Source organism: Theropithecus gelada, chromosome 14 (genome assembly GCF_003255815.1).
Source record: "Theropithecus gelada isolate Dixy chromosome 14, Tgel_1.0, whole genome shotgun sequence".
Lineage (NCBI taxonomy): Eukaryota > Metazoa > Chordata > Mammalia > Primates > Cercopithecidae > Theropithecus > Theropithecus gelada.
In genome coordinates this window covers 22,303,873-22,323,384 of record NC_037682.1, presented here as the reverse complement: position 1 = coordinate 22,323,384, position 19,512 = coordinate 22,303,873, and positions in this window count along the sequence as shown.

Genomic DNA, 19,512 nt, shown 5'->3' with positions numbered 1-19,512 from the left:
TCTAAGGATGGAGACTATGTATGTGTCATTAAGTCCTCTTCAATGGTAGGAGCTGTAAGGCGTAAAACTTAGCACTGTTGATAGTAATTATTCCCCTCCATATGAAAAATAGAACAAAAGGAAAAAGAGAAAAACAGCAGTCTTCAGTGAGAAAGAATGCAGGAGACACAGTGGAAAACAAAGAAAGAGCTGGTGATATTCCAGAGCTTGTTCTAGTTTGTCCTGCATCCCAGATTTCTATAATTTAGTTATCCAACCTCCCTTAGAGTCTATGAGTGGATAAATTCTCCTTTCTGACAAATTGTAATTTCATATCTTGCAACCAAAAGAGTTCTGACTGATATGCCCCTAAATTTTGGGGAGCAACATACTGACATCCTTGAAAACTGTAAGTAGGCCAAGCGTGGTGGCTCATGCCTATAATCCCAGCACTTTGGGAGGCCAAGGCAGGTGGATCACCTGAGGTCAGGAGTTGGAGACCAGCCTGGCTAACATGGTGAAACCCCGTCTCTACTAAAAATACAAAAATTAGCTGGGCGTGGTGGCAGGTGCCTGTAATCCCAGCTACTTGGGAGGCTGAGGTGAGAGAATCGCTTGAACCTGGGAGTTGGAGGTTGCAGTGAGCCCAGATTGTACCATTGTACTCCAGTCTGGGAAACAAGAGTGAAACGCCATCCCAAAACAAAAGAAAAATGTTAGTAGATGAGCATTGACATCTTCACCAAAAACCTTCTCAACTGCTTTTACAACAGGAGAAAAGAGAAGGGCTGTGTGTATAGTGAATATCACAGGGAACAGGAACAGTCCTCCCAGGCTTTGAGCTAGACACCTTTCTCTACCACTCCCTTGTTAGACACTTGAGCAGGTCTTTTAGCTGCTTTAAATCAGAATTTCCGCATTTTTTTTAAATAAAAGGATTGGATTACAAGACTTCTAGGACCCCTTCAAGGCTGAAAATCCCAGCTTTCAATTTCATTTCTCAAAGTCAATTAATTGCATCTGAGCCGTCAAGATTCATTGGTATTTGTCTAGTAGGAGTTTGTTTTCAAAACTCCTTCCCATTCTCCTTTTTTTTTTCAGTCTGGAAGCTTGTGTTAGCATTTGAGCCAGTCTCATCGTTTCTTCAATTAAATCCAACACTTCTTGGAAATTGGCTGGAAGGCTACAGCCTGGATGGCAGAGAAGGGATTAACAAGAGTCCCTCATTAGCACGATACGGCTAATGAAGAAACAGTGTGTGGTGATCGCTTCTCTGGAGAGGAGTTTAACCTTGGGAAGGATTTCACTAGCGGCAGCTGAGGACACTGATGCCTTTGAGAAGGGGTTGCAGAAATTAGCCTAGGGTTGCACTCACCAAGAGAGAGAGAGCCTTAAGTAAAGGCACTTGGAATTTGTTCAGGCCAATCTGTAGGGAGCAGATGTCGCCAGGAGCTTAGGGCTGGGATGTGAGCCAAGGTCGAAGAAGAAGTCAGGAAAACCCTAGTGACAGATCAGCGGCGCCAGCGGCCATGCCTGTGATAGAATGAAATGCTGGCTTCCAACGTTTGCAGCCAGCTTTGCTGTATCTGAGAAGAGTTGGAAGGAAGACAAAAAGATGAAACACGCCTGCCAAGCAGATAGCAGTCTTGCCTGCCACGTCTGAAATGGCATGTTTAATCACAGTGGCACACTTTCTCTTGCCTACTAATGACAGAAGGAAGTTCCTAATGAAGTTATTGCTCTGCTGACTGAATTAATGATTTCCAGTTACAGGGCTTGTAAACACGCCGTGTTACGCGTGCACGTGTTAATTGAGGCTGCACTTTAGAGACACTGACTCCACAGATAACTCATCACAGATAGCAAAGTACCAGAGAAAGCAGGGCTAACCAAGGGGAACGGGCTGTGGTTGCTTGGAACACTCAGGGCCTGATGAGTATTTGTGAATTAGGGAAAGGGGAAAGGGAGAGAAGAGGATGACACCTATCTAAAGATGAGAAAGAGGGCACCAGAGAACAGATAAAGCCATCCGTATCCCTGACCTGTGCCTCTGCTATCCCCTATATCCAACTTCATACCCCACTCCTACAGCACTCATTCTTCCCACCTTCAAGCCTACTCATCTCAAATCCCAAATTTAGACGTTGCACTGAATATTTTTGCCCGATGGTGAGCCTCATAATATGGCCAAATATGCTGGAGAAAGAAAGAGAAAAAAAATTTGTTTTTTTCTTTTCCAAATGTGTTTTTTAAAGCCATCAGAAGGGCATACATCTTTTAAGGTGACAAGCTCACCTGTGACCTCACGGGGTCCACAGCAAGGAGGACACACAGAAGCCAATCTCGGAGACCACAGGCTGCGTCCCACTTCCTGTGGCTGCCGCTGTTGCCATCTGCATCTGAGTCAGTCGGGGACTGAGAGTACAGCAGGCCGGCGAGCGAGAGGCTGCCAAATTACAGAGCAAGGAGCACTTAGGGTGGTGGGAGGGGGAGGAAAGGAGGAAGCTAACTAATAGCTTGCAAACGTGTCTTCTAAAAAGCGTGTTAACCAAACAAGCTGCCATCCCTTAATCCCTCCCACTCCTGCCTGAATGTACACTAATTGAAAATTAAGTTTTCAATTTGAAGCCATTTTCTAATTCTGTCTCATTCAGGAGCAGTTAGAGTCCCGGTGTTTTGCTGAATTCCCAACGTGCTTTTCGTGAGCTCCCTCAGAAAGCCGACAAAAGAGTCTTGTCAACATGTTCCTGACAGCAGCAGGAAAAAAGGTTTGTGTAGAAGGAGAGGGTCATCTTGGGAGTCAAAGAAAGCAAGGCCAGACCAGGCTAAAGATCCTGCAGATCTTGAATGAATGTAGAAGACATTTATTTCCTCCTTCCTTTTCCCATCTCCTCTTTCCCCAGTTGAACCGTAGTTACAGCCTGGTCAGGAGGGAATCCTCTCACTCGTCACTGTCCTGTGCCCAGTGCATTTGGAAAGCCTCACCAATGACACCAGAAGCTCCTTGTGGGCAGGCACTCTGTCTTCTACAGACAGGCTTTGATTTCCAGGGGTGACTACAGTGAATGAACTTACTTGAAAGGAAAACGTCATAGAAAATAGAGAAAACCAGGTTTACTGGGGCTCTATATTAAAACCTGAAGTGGGCTGGGCATGGTGGCTCACGCCTGTAACCCTAGCACTTTGGGAGGCCAAGGTGGGCGGATTCCTTGAGGCCAGGAGTTCGAGACCAGCCTGGGCATCAAAGTAAGACCCCCCATCTAGAAAAAAGAAAAGAAAACAAGAAAACAAAGAGAGAGAGAGAGAGAGAAGGAAAAAGGAAGGAAGAAAGGAGGAAGGGAGGGAGGGAGGAGGGAAAGGAGGGAGGGAGGGAGGAAGGAAGGATCAATCCAAGCATGGTGCTCCCAGCTGCTTGGGAGGCCCGAACATGGGAGGTCAAGGCTGGAGAGAGCCGTGATCGTGCCACTGCACTCCAGCCTGGGTGACAGTAAGACCTTGTCTCAAAAATAGTAATAAAATATAAAATTAAAAAAAAAAACAGAAGTGAAAAGTTATAAAAATTGATTTATTTTAAATTTATAAATAACAAGTTGTAGGTCATTACTATTCCAGAATAAAGAATAAATCATGCATTGATTCCTTTGGCATAATTTCTCACAAAATTGTATGATTGCACAATAGGGCATTCTTTATTTCATATTTAACATTCTCAGTGAGAGCAAATAAGAGAGTCATTTTTGAAAAATATTTAAAGGCTTCCTCATTTTGCCCAAGAGACTCCCTTTAGCTTTTGATATTCTAATTATTTTCTCTCAAAGAAGTTCAGGCATCCTCATCCTTATCTGCTTCCATTTATAAGGGTTCTTCTGATTCCTGTTTTACCAATGGTTCAGACTGTCCTCCAATATCAATTCCCTTAACTTCATGAAATCCTACATCTTTTGCAATATTTTCAGTTTCACTTTGCAATTGATTGCAATTGAATTTGCATTGCATTTGTTAGACATTCACCTTTCATCAATCATCAAGAGCCTGACACCCACTCACAAAGACCCTGGGTCATGGAAGGGGATAGAGGCTAGGGCTGATCAGGGAAGGATGTATGCCAGAGAATTGTTGGAAATGGTGAGTTCGTTAGTGGGTATTGTCATTTGCAAAGCTTTTCCTATGCAACTTCATAGAACCCCTGTGATTTGTTGAGTAACTCAGATATCTGTCACAGGTTGCTACCAAGTCATGATTTTGAAATAATCTAATTCTAATTAATGGGTTCCTGGGAAGGGGAAAGAAGGACACTTTGTTTGGGAATTTAATTAATGAAGTATTTCCAAACATCATGATAAATTATGACAAATGACATGACCACTACCCCCTTCTTAATATTTGTGATGAACAAGAATCTCATATGCTTTGATTTAAATGTAGGTCTGAAAAGGTAAATCTTAGTATGGATTGGAATTTGGGTGGCATAAACTTGAGTGAACGTTAGAGAAATGAATCTCAGGAACAGAAAGAAATGGGCAAATAATATGCATGAATTTGCCCGGGGCTTGGGGAATGGAGGAGAAGGAGTGCGGTAGGTTAAAGTAAGGAAGCGTCGGATGGCAAATAGAAGTAAAACAATTTGAGGAAACTTTAAGCCCAAGATGGAGAAGAAAAGGGAAGGACAGATTCAAGGAGTGAAAACGTCAATTCTTATTTCTGGGAAGGGCCTAGAACACCAGCTATCAGAAGTGCTATTCGCTAGACAAAATCAATGGCTCATGGTTTCGGGGCTTTTAGAGAACGTAGTTTCAACAAAGAACTTGAGTAGTTACACTTGGTTCTCCCCCAGATGACTGTGATTCAAAGTCTGGCTCAGATGTGTGGCCACAGGAAGTAACCTAACTTCTCTGAGCTTCTGCTCCTCACTAATAAAACAGGGATGTCACTCTTTATTTCAGGTATTGTTGAAGGTTAAAACCGATGTCTTTGTTATTATTACATATACTATGGACAATTTGGCACATACTAGTCATTTGCTAAGAGGCAGTTATGATGATGATGATGATGATGAAGATGATGATTGATGATGATGATTATGATGATTGATGATGATGATGATGATGATGATGACAGGGACAGGGCTAAGGTGTAGCAAGCCAACCTGAGTTCAGATAGGGTGGAACTGTGTTAGGCTGAGCCAACCACATTTACTAATCCCAGATGCTGTCATAAAGCAGACATTGTCCTCCATACAAATGACTGAGGAGCAAACACTAAAAAGTGGGCTGCCAAAGTGAAGTGCAGAGGAACCTCTAGCAGTCAGAAGCTAAGGGAAAAGGAAGAGAAATGCTTCAGGCCTGCACACACTCTCAAGAGTGGCCAGTGGTGATGAAGGGACAGCTTCCCCTGGATGTGCCTGGACCGTCTCAGCCCAGGAACCAGTCAATGTGTACAGGGAAAACTTTTCATTCTTGGCATTGTAAGATAAATGGCAGAAAATATATATATATGTATATAATTGCAGTACCAAATCATGGAGAAGGCAGGGAGACTGGGAGGTAAATTCCTGGCTCCCTGATATGGTTTGGCTGTGTCCCTATACAAATTTCATCTTGAACTGTAGTTCCCATAATCCTCACGTGTCACGGGAGTGACCCAGTGGGAGGTAATTTAATCATGGGGGCAGTTACCTCCATGCTGTTCTCTGATAGTGAGTGAGTTCTCATGAGATCTGATGGTTTTATAAGGGGCTTTGCCCCCTTTTGCTCATTCTTCTTCTCCTTGCTGCCACCATGGGAAGAAGGACATTTGCTTCCCCTTCTGCCATGACTGTAAGTTTCCTGAGGCCTCCCAGCCATGTTGAACTGTGAGTCAATTAAACCTCTTTCCTTTATAAATGACCCAGTCTCAGGTATGTCTTTATTAGCAGAGTGAGAACAGACTAATACACTCCCTGAACATGTTCATGGTAACAGCAATCTAATACTTTCATCCAGGGCACTTGGCTCAGGTCGGATGCCCTGGAAGTAGAGCCTGAGGCAGGAATTCAGAGGCACTTCACTTATTGAGGCTGTGCTCTCAGGAGGGCTCAAGCAAGGAGAAAGAGCTAAGCAAGGATGTGGTCCCAGATAAAGTCCAGCCTTGGCCAGTACACCAGGGAGGGGAGATCAACCTCCCAGGCATCTCCAACAGGGTGGCTCCCATGGGCCACCTTTTCCAAAGAAGATCACTGGTGTGAGTTATCAGCCATGTCTAGGAATGGGTGCACCAGCTGGTAAAGGGATTTGGAAGGGGCATAAGCAATTTCTAATCTAACGCTGTTTTAGATGCTTTATCTATATTAATTCATGACGCTCTTCTGAGGTTCTCCTTTGATTTACAGAGGAAGAAGCTGAAGCCCAGATACTCCAAGTAACTTGCTCTAAGTCATTCAGTGACAGAGCCAGGATTTGTACTGCAACACTCTGGCTCCAGAACCCACACACCAGGCCACATTTATTTGTGGGAGATACCTCCCACAATATCTCAAAAGATATGCTCCCACAATATCTCTTTTGAGATATTGTTATGGAGCAAAGCATGGTGGCTCTTGCCTGTAATCCCAGCACTTTGGGAGGCACAAGGCAGAAGAATTGCTTGAGGCCGGGAGTTGAGAGATACTGTTATGAGTTGAATGGTGTCTCCCACAAATAAATGTTGAAGTCTTAATGCCAAGTACCTCAGAATGTGACCAATTGTACTTAGAAATAGGTTGTAATTAACTAAGTTAAGATGAGGTCATACTAGAACAGGGTGGGCCCTTCTACCAACATGCCTGGTATCCTTCCCTGTAAGAAGAAAAAGCACCCCTGGGCCCTGCATCAGGAGGTTCCTGAGGCTGTTGTCGCCAAAGGGCCTGTGCTGGGTTTCAGTTGGCGTGGGAGGAGGCTGCTCTTCTGAACAAATAAAGGAGCAGGGTTTTTACAAACAGGGTCCAAGTGGCGTAGAGAGTGGTGTGTGCAGGATGGCGGCTTCCCACAAGTCCATGTGGCACCCACCTAGGTGCAGGGTGGGGGCCACAGGAGGAGGGAGAGCAGAGCAGGACTGAGCCAGTGAGCAAAGGCCTGAGAGTAGAAAGCAAAGAGAGGAGGAAAGAGGGTGAAAAGAAATGCAGTGTCCAGGGAGAAGCCCAAAGGCAGGCCGGCGGAAAAGATCAGAAATCACGGGAGAGGTGGAGTCAAGCTGAGAGGAAAGGTGGCCTGGGGCAGGGAGGCAGGAAAGTGTAAGCCCAGGGAAGGGCAGTGGGGATGAGAGCAATGAGAACCATGAGGAAGCCCGGGGAGAAGAATAGAAAGCAGAGAAACCCACAGGAGAGAAAAGGGTTGAGGAAATGGGAGGGAGGTGAGCGCATGGCACTGCCACCTTCTGCCACAGGTACACTGGTGACTGCTTCCATATAGAGGTCACATGTCGCAAAGGGCACACCGAGACCGTGGTGATCCAGGTGAAGGAAGTGGGGCTATCACAGACTTCAGAACTGTCCTGTAGCTATGACCCTGCTATGGATTATAACACACACATGGATTGTGTAACCTTTCTATGTAAGTAAAATGCACACAGACAGTCCTTGACTTATGATGCTTCGACTTAAGACTTCTCAACTCTGAGATGGGTCTTTTGGGAGGTAAGCCCACTGTAGGTAGAGGAGCTCCTTATAAATCATGATAGGGTTACGATTTCTACTGAGAGCATCTTGCTCCAGCACTGCCGTAACATGGCAAAAGCATAAACGGAACAGTTGAGAGTTGGGGACCATCTGCTGTGTTAGCAGCATTAGGTGCATTTTTGACACATGATAGTTTTGACTGATGATGGATTTATTAGGACATAGTCCATTGTAAGTTGAGAAGCATATATATAAGAATAAAACAGAAGAGTCACAGCCATTTCCCTTGCCACGGTGACAGTGCAAAGCCTAGTGATGGGTCCTCACGTGAGGATCTTTGTTGCGCCATCAGTGTGCCAAGAATGACCCACCTCTGGGCCTTGTGGGACTCTCCCATGTCAGGACCACCTGCTCATCACAGCCTCCTCAGGCACCTAACCTGCATCGGGTCTGCACTACCTGAGGGGAGAAATCACCCCTATTTGTCCCACGGGCTTGCCATTTACCTAAAATGAACAACCACCGAAAGTGAGCATCATGCCACTTAGGAAAATGAGGTTATAACCAGAGACGTGCAGACAGCGCTGACACAAAGTGGCTCCCAGAACAGGCCTTGGGAAGAGCTGGAAACGCTCTGGTCCTAGTTCTTGGAGTGACATTTGACTGTTGAAACTCTGTACTTCTTTTTGTTTGTTTTCAATTTTATTTTATTTCAGTAGTTTTGGGGGAACAGGTGCTTTTGGGTTACATGGATAAGTTCTTTGGTGGTGACTTCTGAGATTTTGGTGCACCTATCACCAGAGCAGTGTACACTGTACCCACTGTGTAGTCAGTCTTATTCTTCACCCCCCTCCCTCCTTTCCCCTGAGTCCCCAAAGTCCATCATATCATTCTTACACCTTTGCATCCTCATAGCTTAACTCCCACTTGTAAGTGAGAACATACGATACTTGGTTTCCATTCCTGAGTTACTTGACTTACAACAATTGTCTCCAACTCCATCCAGGTTGCCGCAAATGCTAATATTTCATTCCTTATGATGGCTCCAAACTCTGTAATTCTGTTACCTGGATAAAAAATGAAAAGTATATTGAAAACAAGGTCCACCCTATTCTAGTATGACCTCATCTTAACTTACCTAATTACAACCTATTTTTGTACCATTTGGGTTGAGGTAGAAAGAAAAAAAAAAGAGAGAGAGAGAGAAAACACAGACACCTAAGGGACAAACACCACATGAAGATGGAAGCAAAGGCTGGAGTTAAGCCAGCTGCAAGCCAAGGAACGCCAAAGACGACCAGAAAACCACTGGAAGCCAGGAAGAGACAAGGAAGGATTTCTCCCCTACAGGTTTCAGAAGAATGGCCCTGCTGATGCTTTGAGTTCAGACTTCTCCAGTTCCACCAGAACTAGAGACAATAAATTTCTATTGTTTTCAGTCACCCTTCTTGTGGCACTTGGTGATAGCTGCCCTAGAAAACTAATATAGGTAGTAGGAGAAGGGAATAAACACTGGGGAAGAAACAAGCCTGCTGTAACTACTCATTTAAAGATCCAACTAATGATGTACTCAAAAGTACATTATAATCGTGGGCAAGTGTTTCAAAAGGACATATGCATGAGGAATTCAAACAACTCTCAGGAACACTTTAAGCTGCGGTGTTTAAGCTCTCAGGCTCAGGGTCATACTGCCTTGGGTGATCATTCTAGATGGGTCTTTTTTTTTTTTTTTTTTAAGCAGCTATGTGGCCTTAACCAAGTCCATTGACTTCTCTGCTCCTCAGTGTTCTCATTTGTGAAGCGGGGACAATGGTATCCTCTCCTTAGAACCGTCAAGAAGATGATGTTAAATAATACATTTGACATTTGGCATAGGGCCTAGTACACAGCAAGCACTGGATAAATGCTGGCTATGCTTTCTGTTGCTACTTTGAAATCCAGTCACTGTGGACTCCAAAAACCTGTGCTCACATCTCAGCTCTCCTCTTGGATACTTGCGTACCTCCAAGTCTAGTTTTCTCAGCTATAAATGGGATTGAGCTAAGGGGATATTAGAAAGGTAAACCATCAAAACTGTATGTGTAGGCTGGGTGCAGTGGCTCACACCTGTAGTCCCAGCTACTCGGGAGGCTGAGGCAGGAGGATTGCTTGAGCCCGAAAGGCAGAGGTTGCCATGAGCAGAGATTGCAGCACTACACTCCAGCCTGCGAGACAGGACAAGACCCTGTCTCAAAAACAAAAAAAGACTCTATGTGTGTGTATAGATAAATAGATATTATTTATATATCTCCTTTAGGCATACAGTAATAGTGTTCTTTGTAAATATGACACATGTTGACAATGTTAGCTTATTATTTATTCTCCACTGGACTAAAGAGAACTAATTATAGGCTGGTGAGAAGAAATATTTCCTCTGAGATTCTGGAGGCCAGGACTTCTCAAACTTTCCTGGCTACACCGTTCACCTGCGGAGATCGTTGAAATGCACCATCTGATTCAACAGGTCTGGGGTGGAGCCTGACATTTTACATTTCTAAGAAGTCCCAGATGATGTCCACGCTGTGGGCTCAAAATTTACAGGGGCAGGTAGCTGCCTCCGAAAACAGCATGAGATTTACCACGGAGATGGGGTTCACCTCCTGTGCTCCCTCTGGGATTTAGCAAGATGATGTATCCTTGTTCTGGGAACAAAATCAGAGGCCTTTTATTATAAGCATAAATTTTGTGCCTGAGTTGGCCACCCCGGGGATAAACATCGTCAGAAGACCTCTTGGGAAGTCCCTCTGGGGTGAGGATGAACGCCTGTTTGTGCCCTGGGAGGTGCTTAATGCTTCCCAAAACAGTCTCCTTGGTCTGAATTGTTGCAATCACTCCCAATGGCCTCGTCCCACAACACAGCCAAAACCAGGGCTGAAGAGTAAAAGCTTCAAAAAGAAAAATGACGGAGGCTTATCGCCACCTACTGGATAAGGAAAGAAAAGGCTATAGTAAAAGATTTCATTGAGTCCACCTCGATGAGAAGCACCAGAGATGGGGGGAGATGGTAGAACTGCGCAGGACCCTGGAGGTCATACATTCAACCTTATGGAGTTCAACCCAGGAGCATAAACCATCCAGGCCTGATGCCATTCCTTCCTTCAGTCGCTTTGCCACTTCCCGAGAGAAAAATAACAGTTATAATTCATTGAGGGCTTCATGTGTGCATCCAGGGGCATTATTTGTATTGCCTCATTTAAACGTTGCAACCATTCTCAAGTGAAAAACTATTATTATCACCACTTTTTCAGAGGAAGAAACTGAGGCTTAGGAATTTAAGGAATTTGTTTAAGCTTACCCAGGTAGTAGGTAGGAGCCTGAATATAAACCTGGGTCTATTAACATTTGCCTCCAAAGCCTAAACCATAAACCTAAGAGGAGGCACAGACCTGATCAGCCCTCCGCCATCTGGTTGTGTGAGACTGCGTCAATCCCTCGAGTGCAGAGTCGAGCTCCCTCTTCTATTCCCTTGCACGTTCCCTCATCATCCCTAAAACATAAACTTAACCTGAGTTTTCAGAGCAACTCCAAAGTCTATGCTACTCCATGCTGACCAGCAAGTTAAAGAATTGTCGATTCTGGCCAGGAGCAGTGGCTCACACCTGTAAACCCAGTACTTTGGGAGGCCAAGGTAGGCAAATCACCTGAGGTCAGGAGTTCAAGACCAGCCTGGACAACATGGTGAAACCCCATCTCTACTAAAAATACCAAAAAACAAAATTATGCGGCATAGTGGTGTGTGCCTGTAATTCCAGCTACTCAAGAGGCTGAGGCAGGAGAATTGCTTGAACCTGGGAAGCGGAGGCTGCAACGAGCCAAGATTTCACCATTGCACTCCAGCGTAGGTGACAAGAGCAAACCTCCGTCTCAACAAAAAAAAAAAAAGGAAAAAAAAAATTGTCACTTCCTTCTCCATCTTAGAATGTGTATCCCACTGTCTTAGTTTTCTTGGGCTGCTGCCACAAAGTACCACAAACTGGGTAGCTTAAAACAACAGAGACTTATCGCAGTTCTGCAGGCTGGAAGTCTGAAAGCAGGTCGGCAAGGCCAGGCTCTCTCTGCAGGCTCTGGGAAGGATCCTTCCTCATCTTGTCCTAACTCCTGGTGTTTGCAGCCAATTTTTGGCATTCCTTGGCTTGTAGATACTTCCCTCCAATGTCTGCCACCATCTCCACATGGACATCTTCCCCGTGTGTCTGGGTGTCGCTTCTCCTCTTTTAAGGGTACCAGTCATGTTGGATTAAAGTGTAATCCCAATTTAGCTGGTTACATCTGCAATAACCCCTGTTTCAAACAAGTTCATATTCTGAGGTTCTAGGAAGGACATAAATTGGGAGAGGATATTATTCAACCTAGAACATCCACCCCAGTGGTTTAAAGAGTAACCTCAGAAGTCCAGCTGCCTAGGTTCAAATCTTGACCCCAGATCTAATTAGTTATATGATTTGGGACGAGTTACCTAACCTCCTTAAACCTCAGCTTCGCCACCCATGACATGGGTATGACAATAATTATCTCCACCTTATAGGGTTACTATGAAGATTAAAAGAGTTGATACCTATGAAGTAACTCCCAGAACCTGGCAGTAGGGCTATTCTCTGGAGCCCAGTTGCTCAGGTTTCAAATCTTGGCTTTGCTGCTCACTGACCGTGTAGTCTTGGGTAAGTTACTCAGCCTGTCTAGGTCACAGAGCACTCCTTTGTAAATTGAAGGATGTTGATGATGATGACAATTGCACCTACTCATGGAAAGTGGGGTGGTTGTGAAAATTTAAAGAGTTAGAGCAGTGCTTGGTAATAATAAGTAATTGATAAATGTTGCCTAACATCATCTACCTCAGAGCTCGATAGAAGGGTTAAATGACATAGTCCAGGCCAGGTGCAGTGGCTCACACCTGTAATCCTAGCATTTTGGGAGACCCAGGTGGGCAGATCACTTGAGGTTAGGAGTTTGAGACCAGCCTAGCCAACATGGTGAAACCTCATCTCTACTAAAAATACAAAAAGAATTAGCCAGGGATAGTGGCACATGCCCATAATCCTAGCTACTCAGGAGGCTGAGGTGGGAGGATCACCTGAACCTGGGAGGCAGAGGTTGCAGTGAGCCAAGATCATGCCACTGCACTCCAGCCCAGGCAACAGAGTGAAACTCCATGTCAAGAAAGAAAAATTAAAAAAAAAAAAGATACAATCCATTTAGACTCTGAGTCTTTCTATGTGCTTGATAAATGCTGATTATTATTATTATTAATTTACACAGGCTCACAGGAAGGAGAGGAGAGAGAGAGAAAGAGAAATGGCTTGAGGCTAAGGCCAGAGAGACTCCACAGGCAGGAAAATGGAAAGAGCCAGTATTCTCAATTCTCCAATTTTAACTTCAAAGTAGGAACTATAAAGGTAACTGAGTTTACATTAAGTGACCCAACTGAGCCTCCAGACTGTTAAATCCCAGAGCAATATCTCTATTCCCTTCCCTCCCACACAAGCCCAAGATCCCCGCCATCTTCCTGCCTCCTGCTCTATCCCTCAGGTTCTCTCCCCGTCAGGGTTCACTGTGCAGAGATACAGTCTCACAGCTCCTCCCCTTCTTCGGGACTTTGCCATCAAGCCCACAGTTCCCTTCTTGCTTTAAGGATTTGATTCCTAATCATGGCAGGAAAAATGAAATAACAACAAAACAGGGAGGTGAAAAATGTTCCTTAACTTAGTATTTATACCTGGCATAGTCCGTAGTCTGTTTCAGATTCCTTCTCTTAGGTGATACCTACACATTTGATAGTTTTCTCCTCTCTTTCTTTCCTGAAAATGGTGCTCACTAAACCTCTGGTTGTCTCGGACCCCAAGCCTTCCTACACGCAAATGCCTACTTTTGTGGTTTAGGAAGACTCATGTGGATAATTTGCATTCATTCATTTAAAACATATATATCCAGCACTGACGAAGGGCAGATACTGTGCCAGGCTCTGGGGATACGATAGTGAACACTGAGCTATCTAGCGCTTTGCTGTCCAATAAAGTAGCCACTAGCTACAAATTTAATTTTAAATCTAAAAGATTTAAAAATTGAATAAAGGTTAAATTTAGTTCTTCAGTTTCACTAGCACCAAATACCCAAACACTACATGTGACTTGACAACCATGTTGGACAATGCAGCTATAGAACGTTTCCATAAATACAGAAAGTCCTATTGGAGGCACCAGTCTACAGAGGGAAAGAGACACCGAGCAGATACACAAAGAAAGTAACTGCTTCTCTCAGCATCTCCAGAAAGGATGTCATCAATCTTAAAGGATCTCTGACCCACTTTGGAAAAGTCATGCCCAACGCCCCTCCTGGGCTGCCTTACACCCATGGAACTAACTCAGAAAGGGAGGGTAAGGGGACCCCCATTTCTCAAATGCCACTTCCCCACCTACACTGTGGACCCACAGCAACACTACAAGATTGGGAACTGTGACTCTGTGTTTTTACAGCCAAGGGAGCAGAGCTGAAAGCAGTTACTTTGGGGAGAAGTTTAGCCAAAGTTAGACTGAGCCAGTAAGGGATGGAGCTGAGATCTGAACCTGAATTTGAGTCTGGGCTGCCTGGCAGCTGGGTAAGCCCGTGGAGAGTTCTCTTCTGTGAAGCAGAAGGTGCTCGCGGGGAGAATCTTAGGGTGGCCCCAGAATCAGCCTGGAGCCCCACTGAGTCTGAGCGGTCCAACAGTCTCATTTTTTGTCACCTTCAGAAGGTAACTCAGAGAGAGACAGAAAGAGAATTTAGTTAAGTTTGAGATTCACAGCCTGGATCCCACTACTTACTGCTGTAACGTGGCATCCGGCACAGAGCAAGCACTCATCATCATCTGTTACATAAGGACTAGAGAGACGATCGAATGTGAAGGTCAAAGCTCTAAGGTCAAAGGACCAGGCTGAAACCTGGTTTGACTCAGAGACTATCAGCTTTGTTACCTCGGGCAAGTTACTTACCCTCATTTGTAAATTAAGGATAACTGCCTATTTTCAAGTGTTATGGTAAGGATTAGATGAGATAATTTATGTAAAGCGCTTAGCATAGTAATCTACTAGGTGCATAGTAACTTCTTAATAACTATTAGCTATTAATACTGTTATTACAGCGCAGAGGGAGGGAGCGAGGCAACCAAGCCCCCACTGAGGAACTGGAGTTTCAGGAATAGGCGGTGAGCGCCATCTAGTGGCCCCTACGCGCAGCAACTAGCACAGCCAAAGGAACCTGACTTAATTTTTCACTTAATCTTCCCAAGTAAGATTTTCTAGCCCCCAACTCAAAGTCGTGTCTAGTCTCTAGAGGCTGATACAGGAGTAGAAGGGGCCGGGGGCGGTGCGGGGGAGTGGGGGAGGCTAAACTGAGAAGCAGATTTTGAAATCCTTCTCGGCCATCCCTAGTGAAATGCACAAAGCTGATACACTGCAGCTGCCGGGAAATGTCCTGATGCCCTCGTAGTGTTAGGGACAGTTCACAGAGTTCAGAGAAGTTAAGCTTCATCTTAGCTGCCTTTTGTTTTCCCACTGTATCATGGTCTTTTTCATCTTTGCCAGGGCACAACTTTCTCAATCCTGCAAAGCAGCATGGTGCCTGGGAAACAGCATCCCATAACAGACCTGAGTTCAAGTCCCAATTCAGCTCTCCGCCAGCTCTGATTTTGGGGAAATTCATTTAACCTCCCTAAACCTCAAGTTCCTCATCTAGAACATGAGTCTATACTGCCCAGTGGGAACAGCACTAACTTTGATGTCAGACAGAGCTGGGATCGGATCCTGAGTGACAACTTGGCTTTTCTGAACTGCCAATTTCTCTTCTATCTGTCAAAATAATTAATTGGAAAGCAATGACACTAAGGCAACTCTAGCATTCTGAGTTTTGTTTGTTTGTTGAGACGCAGTCTCACTCTGTCGCCCAGGCTGGAGTGCAGTGGCGCGATCTCGGCTCACTGCAAGCTCCGCCTCCCGGGTTTCCGCCATTCTCCTGCCTCAACCTCCCGAGTAGCTGGGACTACAGGCGCCCGCCGCCACACCGGCTAATTTTTTGTATTTTTGGTAGAGACGGGGTTTCACTGTGTTAGCCAGGATGGTCTCCATCTCCTGACCTCGTGATCCACCCGCCTGGGCCTCCCAAAGTGCTGGGATTACAGGCATGAGCCACCATGCCCGGCCCCAGTACTCTGAGTTTTTCTGTAAACAAGCCAAAGCCCAACTCAGCCTGAATTGGTCAGATCCTAGGAAAACAAAACTTAAGCTTTACCAATCAGAAACTGACAACTAACTCCTAACTAGGGGCTCTGCCACTCAGAAACCAACAACTGACCTCTAACTAGGGATCTTAAAACTACTGTTTCATTTCAACCCAATATTTTCTTCGCCTGGCTTCTGCATATGCAGAACAGTTTTCCCCTTGCCTCCCTTCAGCGGAGTCCTGAGCCACTTGCAGTTTGGTGCTGCCTAATTCACGAATCAATGTTTGTTTAAATAAAGTTGTGAAAATTTTAACGTGCCTAAGTTTATCTTTACCATATAAAAGGCAGTAAATAATTCCAACCTTGACAAGTTGTTAGGAAAATTATACGAACTAAGGGTTGTAAACCACCTGACATACAGAAGGCACTAAAAATATTATAGCTCTCTTCATTGGCTATTTCACAATTTTGTTGTGAAATGTGAGGTGTCAATGAAATGATGTGTGTGAAAGTTCTTACCACAATTTGTGGCACTTAGTAGAAGCTGTATGTTGTTAATGCTATGGGAGGTCACCCAGATCCCCCTAAAACTTTTGGCAGAGTTTTGACAGCTAAGTCCCCCTCTGGACATTGTTCCCAGCTGAAGACAGTAGCCTTGTCCTTACCAGTTGTGGCCAACAACCAAAGACTCATCAGTTGGTGGGTTTAAAGGCCCAATTCGATTGCCTCATTTAGGTCAACTCCACAGGATCTTTCCAGCCTCAGGGCTGCAAATGACTGAGGCCTTTGTTTCAACTAAATGACACCCAGCTTCTCCCTCTGCCTATTCCTGCTTCCTTTACCTCCCAACTGATGTTGGTCCAGAGAACTCTCTCCAATCAACTTCCTTCATTCAAATCTTCTCAGAGTTTGCCTCTTAAGGAATTGCCCTGCAACAGTTAAATATTAGTTCTTCGTTACACTCTCCTAAGTCCCTGCCTCTTTCTTCCCCCCTGTAAACCAAGGATATGGAACAATAATGCTTGTCTCCTGCCAGCTTCATTGAGCAAGAATAAATACAACTGGGGAAATAGGAGTGCTACTGTGCTACTTATTCCCAAAATGTTTCACACAAATCAATGAGCTATAGAGGTGAGAACACTTCAGGAAATGATTAAAATGATAAAATCTAAGGAATTGGGAAACTCTATTGAGTTGACTGACAGCGAGTTAATAATTGTAATAGCCACAATGTATTGAGTACTTAGTATGTGCCAAGCACGGTGATAAATACATGAAAATTATATCATTCCATTGTTACAAAAATCCTAAAGATAAATACTATTACTATCACCACTTTATACACGAAAACTTGGAATTAGAGTATTGAATTATTTGCCCAAGGTCATGTAGTCATTAAATGGATGGGAGGCAGGATTTTCTTCTAGGCAGCTGGACTCTGGAATCGGCACTCTTATCCACCAGATATGAGGCCAATTTGAAGTAACAAGGAGGTGGGGCTCTATTTCCTTGATGATTAACCCTTCATTGTACAATAACACTGATTTTTAAAGACCATTACTTAGAGTTCTTGGAATTCTAGTAGAAATTCCAGGAAAGCTGAGACTTCTGGGCAACATGTGAATGGATAGGTCAGAAGCCATCATTTTACCGTGACAATTGAATTTTTCTAATGATATAACAAGATGATCAGGCTAAGAGACTTCCCTCCAACTGCCTCTTATGCAATTTTAAGTCGTCCTGTTCAGACTTCATGGAGCCGTAGGGTTCTGGGGCAGGAAAAAGTCCCCATCACTCATTTGGAACTTAAGAACTGGCACCTTCTCCTCCTAGTGAAAGAAGCACTTAAACAACCACTTCTTTTTGGTTCTCTTAGAATCTTTCAACAGGGAGGCCAAAAACACAGGCTGCCGACTTTCCAATTTTCCTAGGGCCAGGCCTAAGAAACGAGGGCATTTCACACCAGCGAGTCATCATGGATGAAGTCATAACTGTGGAATGTTCTCAGAAATGAGGATACCTTGAATAATTAGAAGAATATAGCAGGTTATTTCCATTATCTATTGCAGCAAAATAAACTTTCCCAAAACTTAGAGGCCTAAAATAGGGTCAATAACTACAGCCTGTGGACCAAATTCAGCTCGCCACTGTTTTTGAAAACAAAGCAGCCATGCCCATTTGTTTATGTGTCATCTATGACTGTATTCATGCTATAACGGCAAAATAATGGCAGAGTTCAGTAGTTGCGACACAGGAGCGGGGCAGGGAAGTGCTGGGTAGAGAAGGGCGAGGTCCCTGGTGAGGGATCCACCCTCGGCCTGTGCCCATGGGACTAAGTGAGAACAGGCACTCCTGTTTTCTCCCCTGAATGTTGCATTTTCCAAGAGCACCCTGACCCGCCACACCCCCATCCTGCACCCATATAAACCTGAGACCTTAGCGGGCACACACACAGCAGCTGAATGTTGACAGGAGCAGCAGAGACCAGCAGAGAAGCAACAGCAGAGCCACACGGCAGAGGAAGAGAGAATAGGATGTCTGGATGCTAAGGGGAGTTGGCCAGGGAAGTCGGAGAAGAGTCTGGCCACTGGGTGGCTGAACTCCAGGGGAAGATTATCTACCCTGCCTTTCCATCTTCTGGCTCCCCATCTGTCTCACTGAGAGCCACCTCTACCACTCAAAAAAGCCTTGCACTCATGCTTCAAGCCCGCATGTGATCTGCTTCTTTCAGGACACTGGGCAAGAGCTCAGGATACAAAAGGCTGTCGCACTGGCCCTCTGCCTTTGTGGTAAGGCAGAGAGGGTCCATTGAGCTGATTAACACTCAAAGCTGTCCGCAGACGGCAAAGCTAAAAGAGCTTTGTAACATGGGGTTGGGCTGCAGGCACCCACCCCTAGACACTACCAGGGGGCCGAGAGCTCAAAGCACTAGCCCTGGCCTCTGCACCTGCCCATCTGCAGGCTTCCCTTAGGGATCTGAGCTGTGGGGCAACCAAACAGGCAAGTCACACCCCTGTCGCACATCCTGCTAGGGGAATCAGGGAACTCTCGCATTTCAGTTGCAACAAAAATTGAAGCCCAAAATATTTACTGCCTGGCCCTTTACGGAAAAAGTTTGCCGACCTCCAGCCTACAACAACGATTTGTTATATCTCACAATTCTTTGGTTTGGCTGGGCTGTCCTGCTTCTGGTTTCCCCTGGGCTCTCAGGCAACTGAATTCAACTGTAGGGTGAGCCAGGGGGTGGGCTTTGCCAAGGAAGCTGGGGCAGCTGAGCCTCTCTCTCCCAGTGGTCTTCCATCTGGGTTTCCCCGTGCAGCTTTACAAGAGGACAAACCCCAGTATACAAATGCTTATCAAGTTTCTAATTGCTTCATGCTTGTTGATGTTCCATCGACCAAAGCAAGTCACCTGAGCAAGCCCAGGGTTCACGTGGAGGGTCATTACTCAGGGTGCATAGACTGGAAGGTGTGATTCCTTGGGAGCCATCAAGGTAACCATATACCACGTTGGCATTTAGTATTTTTTGGTTGAATAAATGTAAAAGGCCTGGAAAATAGGGTTCATTCTTTCACTCATTCAGCAGATATTTATTGAACCCCAACCACATGCCAGACCCAATCTGATTGGTTGCATTTACTCCACTATTTGTCTAAAAGTCCTTTGGTGATAA